Source organism: Medicago sativa, chromosome 2 (genome assembly GCF_051527215.1).
Source record: "Medicago sativa cultivar Bolivia chromosome 2, Bolivia_mono, whole genome shotgun sequence".
In the NCBI taxonomy this organism is placed as follows: Eukaryota; Viridiplantae; Streptophyta; class Magnoliopsida; order Fabales; family Fabaceae; genus Medicago; species Medicago sativa.
The window spans coordinates 59803559-59811966 of NC_140750.1; the positions used below are offsets into that span (position 1 = coordinate 59803559).

General features: G+C 33.0%; 1 long non-coding RNA gene across 1 annotated transcript; it reads right to left on the reverse strand.

The window, feature by feature from the left end:
* Positions 1 to 6664: 6664 nt before the first annotated feature.
* LOC146949352 (uncharacterized) lies at positions 6665 to 7689 on the reverse strand. Its single transcript, XR_015025401.1, has 4 exons — positions 7187 to 7689; positions 6988 to 7081; positions 6791 to 6890; positions 6665 to 6684 (listed from the first exon to the last, which is right to left on the reverse strand). It is a non-coding gene; the product is annotated as an uncharacterized LOC146949352 (long non-coding RNA).
* Positions 7690 to 8408: the final 719 nt, after the last annotated feature.

Here is an 8408-nt window from a genome sequence, read left to right on the forward strand (position 1 = left end):
AAGCATGTCTACGACTTCCATGGTTTATTTTAAAATTTTTAAAAACGGCCAAAATGGGTGTTAAGTGAATTTTCTTGTTAATTTACGGATTTCACTCGTTTTTGACCCTTTTTCTTTAACTAAAAAGGGCATAAAGTGGCCTAGCCTTATTGAATCGAAGCATGTAATAGTTCCAAGGAAATCTAACAAGCATATCTACGACTTCCATGGTTGATTTTAGAGTTTTCAAAAACGTCCGAAATGGGGGTTAAGTGAATTTCCTTTTTAATTTACAGATTTCACTCGTTTTTAACCCTTTTTTCTTTCACTAAAATGGGCATAACGTGACCTAGCCTTATTGAATCGAAGCATGTAATAGTTCCTAGGAAATCTAACAAGCATATCTACGACTTCCATGGTTTATTTTAAAATTTTTAAAAACGGCCAAAATGGGGGTTAAGTGAATTTTCTTGTTAATTTACGGATTTCACTCGTTTTTGACCCTTTTTCTTTAACTAAAAAGGGCATAAAGTGGCCTAGCCTTATTGAATCAAAGCATGTAATAGTTCCTAGGAAATCTAACAAGCATATCTACGACTTCCATGGGTGATTTTAGAGTTTTCCAAAACGGCCGAAATGGTGGTTAAGTGAATTTCCTTTTTAATTTACAGATTTCGCTCGTTTTTAACCCTTTTTTTTTCACTAAAAAGGGCATAACGTGGCCTAGCCTTATTGAATCGATGCATGTAATAGTTTCTAGGAGATCTAACTAGAATATCTACGAATTCTATGGTTTATGTTAGAATTTTCATAAACGGCCAAAATGGGGGTTAAGTGAATTTCCTTGTTAATTTACGTATTTTACTCGTTTTTGACCCTTTTTCATTGACTAAAAAGGGCATAAAGTGGCCTAGCCGTATTGAATCGAAGCATGTAATAGTTCCTAGGAAATCTAACAAGCATATCTACGACTTCCATGGTTGATTTTAGAGTTTTCAAAAATGGCCAAAATGGGGGTTAAGTGAATTTTCTTGTTAATTTACGGATTTCACTCGTTTTTGACCCTTTTTCTTTAACTAAAAAGGGCATAAAGTGGCCTAGCCTTATTGAATCGAAGCATGTAATAGTTCCTAGAAAATCTAACAAGCATATCTACGACTTCCATGGTTGATTTTAGAGTTTTCAAAAACTGCCGAAATGGGGGTTAAGTGAATTTCCTTTTTAATTTACAGATTTCACTCGTTTTTAACCCTTTTTTCTTTCACTAAAAAGGGCATAACGTGGCCTAGCCTTATTGAATCGAAGCATGTAATAGTTCCTAGGAAATCTAACAAGCATATCTACGACTTCCATGGTTTATTTTAAAATTTTTAAAAACGGCCAAAATGGGGGTTAAGTGAATTTTCTTGTTAATTTACGGATTTCACTCGTTTTTGACCCTTTTTCTTTAACTAAAAAGGGCACAAAGTGGCCTAGCCTTATTGAATCGAAGCATGTAATAGTTCCTAGGAAATCTAACAAGCATATCTACGACTTCCATGGTTGATTTTAGAGTTTTCAAAAACGGCCGAAATGGTGGTTAAGTGAATTTCCTTTTTAATTTACAGATTTCGCTCGTTTTTAACCCTTTTTTCTTTCACTAAAAAGGGCATAACGTGGCCTACCTTATTGAATCGAAGCATGTAATAGTTCCTAGGAAATCTAACAAGCATATCTACGACTTCCATGGTTTATTTTAAAAATTTTAAAAACGGCCAAAATGGGGGTTAAGTGAATTTTCTTGTTAATTTACGGATTCCACTCGTTTTTGACCCTTTTTCTGTAACTAAAAAGGGCATAAAGTGGCCTAGCCTTATTGAATCGAAGCATGTAATAGTTCCTAGGAAATCTAACAAGCATATCTACGACTTCCATGGTTGATTTTAGAGTTTTCAAAAACGGCCGAAATGGGGGTTAAGTGAATTTCCTTTTTAATTTACAGATTTCACTCGTTTTTAACCCTTTTTTCTTTCACTAAAAAGGGCATAACGTGGCCTAGCCTTATTGAATCGAAGCATGTAATAGTTCCTAGGAAATCTAACAAGCATATCTACGACTTCCATAGTTTATTTTAAAATTTTTAAAAACGGCCAAAATGGGGGTTAAGTGAATTTTCTTGTTAATTTACGGATTTCACTCGTTTTTGACCCTTTTTCTGTAACTAAAAAGGGCATAAAGTGGCCTAGCCTTATTGAATCGAAGCATGTAATAGTTCCTAGGAAATCTAACAAGCATATCTACGACTTCCATGGTTTATTTTAAAATTTTTAAAAACGGCCAAAATGGGGGTTAAGTGAATTTTCTTGTTAATTTACGGATTTCACTCGTTTTTGACCCTTTTTCTTTAACTAAAAAGGGCACAAAGTGGCCTAGCCTTATTGAATCGAAGCATGTAATAGTTCCTAGGAAATCTAACAAGCATATCTACGACTTCCATGGTTGATTTTAGAGTTTTCAAAAACGGCCGAAATGGTGGTTAAGTGAATTTCCTTTTTAATTTACAGATTTCGCTCGTTTTTAACCCTTTTTTCTTTCACTAAAAAGGGCATAACGTGGCCTACCTTATTGAATCGAAGCATATAATAGTTCCTAGGAAATCTAACAAGCATATCTACGACTTCCATGGTTTATTTTAAAAATTTTAAAAACGGCCAAAATGGGGGATAAGTGAATTTTCTTGTTAATTTACGGATTTCACTCATTTTTGACCCTTTTTCTGTAACTAAAAAGGGCATAAAGTGGCCTAGCCTTATTGAATCGAAGCATGTAATAGTTCCTAGGAAATCTAACAAGCATATCTACGACTTCCATGGTTGATTTTAGAGTTTTCAAAAACGGCCGAAATCGGGGTTAAGTGAATTTCCTTTTTAATTTACAGATTTCACTCGTTTTTAACCCTTTTTTCTTTCACTAAAAAGGGCATAACGTGGCCTAGCCTTATTGAATCGAAGCATGTAATAGTTCCTAGGAAATCTAACAAGCATATCTACGACTTCCATGGTTTATTTTAAAATTTTTAAAAACGGCCAAAATGGGGGTTAAGTGAATTTTCTTGTTAATTTACGGATTTCACTCGTTTTTGACCCTTTTTCTGTAACTAAAAAGGGCATAAAGTGGCCTAGCCTTATTGAATCGAAGCATGTAATAGTTCCTAGGAAATCTAACAAGCATATCTACGACTACCATGGTTTATTTTAAAAATTTTAAAAACGGCCAAAATGGGGGTTAAGTGAATTTTCTTGTTAATTTACGGATTTCACTCGTTTTTGACCCTTTTTCTGTAACTAAAAAGGGCATAAAGTGGCCTAGCCTTATTGAATCGAAGCATGTAATAGTTCCTAGGAAATCTAACAAGCATATCTACGACTTCCATGGTTGATTTTAGAGTTTTCAAAAACGGCTGAAATGGGGGTTAAGTGAATTTCCTTTTTAATTTACAGATTTCACTCGTTTTTAACCCTTTTTTCTTTCACTAAAAAGAGCATAACGTGGCCTAGCCTTATTGAATCGAAGCATGTAATAGTTCCTAGGAAATCTAACAAGCATGTCTACGACTTCCATGGTTTATTTTAAAATTTTTAAAAACGGCCAAATTGGGGGTTAAGTGAATTTCCTTGTTAATTTACATATTTTACTCGTTTTTGACCCTTTTTCATTGACTAAAAAGGGCATAAAGTGGCCTAGCCTTATTGAATCAAAGCATGTAATAGTTTCTAGGAAATCTAACAAGCATATCTACGACTTCCATGGTTGATTTTAGAGTTTTCAAAAACGGCCGAAATGGGGGTTAAGTGAATTTCCTTTTTAATTTACAGATTTCACTCGTTTTTAACCCTTTTTTCTTTCACTAAAAAGGGCATAACGTGGCCTAGCCTTATTGAATCGAAGCATGTAATAGTTCCTAGGAATTCTAACAAGCATATCTACGACTTCCATGGTTTATTTTAAAATTTTTAAAAACGGCCAAAATGGGGGTTAAGTGAATTTTCTTGTTAATTTACGGATTTCACTCGTTTTTGACCCTTTTTCTGTAACTAAAAAGGGCATAAAGTGGCCTAGCACTAGTGCAGAAAACACTTTTTAAATCAGGTGAATATGACTTTTTAAATCAGGTGAACATCCGATTTATAGGTGGCCGATTTAAAAAGTGGATTTGATTTTAAGTCAGCCCCTTTTACCCGATTTAAAATCTTTCAATTTAAATCGGTTCACCCCATTTAAAATCCTTTAATTTAAATCGGTTGAAACCATTTAAAAAAGGTTAACAAGAGTCAAAATCTGATAATTTAAATCGGTTCACCCCATTTAAAATCTCTCTCTATATTTTTTTTAACACGATTATGGTACTGATTTTAATATAATAATAAAAAATTTCATGGACATCGCCACTAATATGAAATATCATATGATCAAATTTTGTATCAAACCTGTCATTGTTACAATATCGAATAAATTCAAAGTTACAATATCATAAAACTAAACAAAAGCTAAACATTGTTTCAAAGCATAACTATTGACATAATTAAATTACATCAAAATTACAATGTGTGTGAGGAAACTCTTGTCAGAAATGGAATGAGAAATTGCCTTTACTCAACTGCAAATTCCTCGGCTGCAATTCTGCAAAATGGCCCAAGTTGTACCTCTAAAACGTGTTGTAATCCAGGAATCGGAAAATAAACATAGAACCTGGTGTAATCAAATTTTAAAACAAAACTTATATTAGTAAAGATACCAGAATGCATATGCAAAGATAGTTAAGATACCAGAATGCACAATAATGCAGAGATGACATAGTTTAAAGTTAAACCATGTTAAACCATGATTTCTTTTATTTCAGCCAGTATAAGCTATTAACTAGTAAACCTAACTAAATATTCATAGGCATTCATCAAAAGAACTGTAAGGGACCAATTATTTATGAAGAAAGTATTAAAACAGAATAAAGGAAACCTAAGGCCTAATACAAGTAGTTTATATTATAATCCTATGCTCAATGCCAAAGTCTCACATTTATCCTTAGGCATCCTACTTTCTATTCACAAAACCACATGTTATGCTTTAAAAATTTGAAAAACATTGCATAATTTCAGAGATGCTTATTCACTTTTAAGATCATTTACAATTTCAAACTACAACTGCACTTTTTTAGTTACATATAACATCTAATTCCCGACTAGCCTTGAAACTTTCAGAAGTAAAAGCAGTGTTTAAAAATCCACAAGTTAATAACATACTCAAAAACTCACCTAGTACAAAGGGTTAAAAAAACCAGTTAGATGACAGTGCATGCTAACCAAAAAGCAATATCATTATAAGCATCTAAATGCTTATTATAGTAAATTAACCAAAGGGAAGGAGAAAGAATGAAATTGAGATTTGTTCGGATGCAGCACGACGACAACAGTACACAATTTTGCGGCGACGACAACGGAACACGATAAAATATACCTCAATTCACTGTGCATCTACTCTATATCTTTCCCAAGCATCTCAGTCTCATGTTGTAACAAAGAAAAATGGTGCCCTTGAATTATAACTTTTTCAGCATATTACAACACCAGGCAAACAAAACCAATCTCAACAATAAAACAAATTAAAAAATCAATTATTACAAGGATAAAGGAAAATAAAATTACGGGCGAGAAAAAAAGGAAAGAAAATAGTTCCATAAAGTGAATGTATAAGCATGTGAATGTACACTCCATAAAGTTATGGAGAAAAGTTAGATAAAACAGTATTTTAGAAGGTATAATTTACAATAGTGATAGAAGTATATTTATGTGATCACACTACTAGGCAGAATTTACAATAGTGATAGGATTATATATAAACATGAGTGAAGAAGTTTCTAACTCAATTAAAGTCATATACATCACCTTCAAATCATTGCTTTACAGGTTAGAGAAACACAGTCGTTGTTTTACACAGCCACCAAGTCAAAATCAATAAAGTATCTACACATGTATATAATGACATTAAATAAGGACATTGACATCACCTTCAAATCATCCTCTAGAATGCGAGTAAAGTATTTCTACAATTCAGATCCTCAAAAATAGCTCTAAATTTTCAAGTACTTTCAAGTACACGCAAACCAAATTGAATAAAATAAAAACTTACTCCAAAACCATTTTTCCAAAATAAAGTCATCATTATCAAGTTAATAGAATAATGCTAAAAAATAATACTACTTGTCACAAAAGAGAAGGTACAATTTTCATGATTCAGAGACAAAGATTTAATTAAGACATGTAATAACTTACTAACATATAATTAAACTAAGACAGACACCACATAGCATTCGGAAAGTGCCTAAATACTTAAAACAAATATCCAGCATATAAATATGGCCTGAAGATTATATTATCATAACAATAATTCCATTTTATGATCAACTATGTATATTTGTTGGCTTTACTTTAAGGTATACTCAAAGAGGAAATAATAAAAGAAAACATATTAAGTTTACTGATGAACTTTGATTTTATCAAATTTTCAAGTCCTAACCAAATTAACTAAAATCTCTAACTGTCCAATATGTTTCTTTCATATTTTGTACAACAGAAGAAATACATTGTATCGCCATGCCTACATTGTATGCAGTCAAGTGTCTAAATGAAATGAAAACATACCTTGTGAATTCATGCGCTGATCTCCTGTCTCCTGAAATAAGACATTCAAAATATAAGCAATATAAAAGAAATAAAGTAATTGCTTTTCTCTGTTGTTTGCATCAATTTCCTCTGTTTGATCATAAGTCTTTTATTACCTGCGAATATATCTTCCGTGCAGCTTCCAATTGAGACATCTCTGCATCAAAGGTGTTCACCATTTCTAAAACTTCTGGCATGCCAACATACCGCACAAACCTGTGAGCATCATCAACACCAACCAGCCAAAAAGTAAATCAAAAGGTTCACCGGATGAAAACGAATCAAATCCAATGAAAATTGATATGAACTTCACCTCTCAAATGTTCCTTTCGTAAACCATGTCTCGGCATTTCTACGTCTATCAATTTCTAGCCTGATAGACTGCACAGAATGTGCAGCCTGCTCCTCTGCAATTAAGACATGTAATAACTTACTAACATTGAATTACTTAATTTCCAACCACACAAAGCTTCAGACATGAGAAAATTAAAGTAAAAAAACTTGTTCAACACCTTATAATAAATGGATTGTGCCACCTGAACAACCACAAACTTGTTCATCAACATCAGATCTAGTGATTGTGCCACTTGAACAACCACAAACTTCCCAAATTTTAACAAATGAGAACAAATTCGGATTTTGGGTTCATGAGTAATAGGGTTTGGATGAAAAATTGAAAGGAAATGCAACTTGGAGATGAAATCAGAAAATTAACAAGTGAAATTTGAAACTAACAACATTTTTCATATGTAATACGAATCACTTCCAATGTTTGAGAGATTTGAAATTAGGTTTTAAGCTTAGGAATCCATGAACCCTAATACTCATATGAGAAATGAGAGACAAGAGAAAAGAAAGAAAGAAACTCACCACAGAGATGGATAGAACCATGACGGAGACAATGGAACAGCACAACGCGGACTGGACGGTGCAGAACATTGTGGTCGCGAGAGAGAAAGAGATGGGCTTCAGATTGATTCAAGAGAGAGAAGGCATAGAGTAAAGTTATCATAGAATAAAGTTTGTTTTATCTACCAAATTGCCACCGTGTTTCTTATTAGTTTTATTTTAATTTAATTAAAATACTTTTTAAGTCAGACAACCCGATTTAAATTTGTTTTTAGTCAATATGCTTATCACAATGACTGTTTTTAAATCAGGTGGATAGCCACCCATTTCAAATCTCTGATTTAATAAGTGTTTTTTGTACTAGTGTAGCCTTATTGAATCGAAGCATGTAATAGTTCCTAGGAAATCTAACAAGCATATCTACGACTTCCATGGTTGATTTTAGAGTTTTCAAAAACGGCCGAAATGGGGGTTAAGTGAATTTCCTTTTTAATTTACAGATTTCACTCGTTTTTAACCCTTTTTTCTTTCACTAAAAAGGGCATAACGTGGCCTAGCCTTATTGAATCGAAGCATGTAATAGTTCCTAGGAAATCTAACAAGCATGTCTACGACTTCCATGGTTTATTTTAAAATTTTTAAAAACGGCCAAAATGGGAGTTAAGTGAATTTTCTTGTTAATTTACGGATTTCACTCGTTTTTGACCCTTTTTCTTTAACTAAAAAGGGCATAAAGTGGCCTAGCCTTATTGAATCGAAGCATGTAATAGTTCCAAGGAAATCTAACAAGCATATCTACGACTTCCATGGTTGATTTTAGAGTTTTCAAAAACGGCCGAAATGGGGGTTAAGTGAATTTCCTTTTTAATTTACAGATTTCACTCG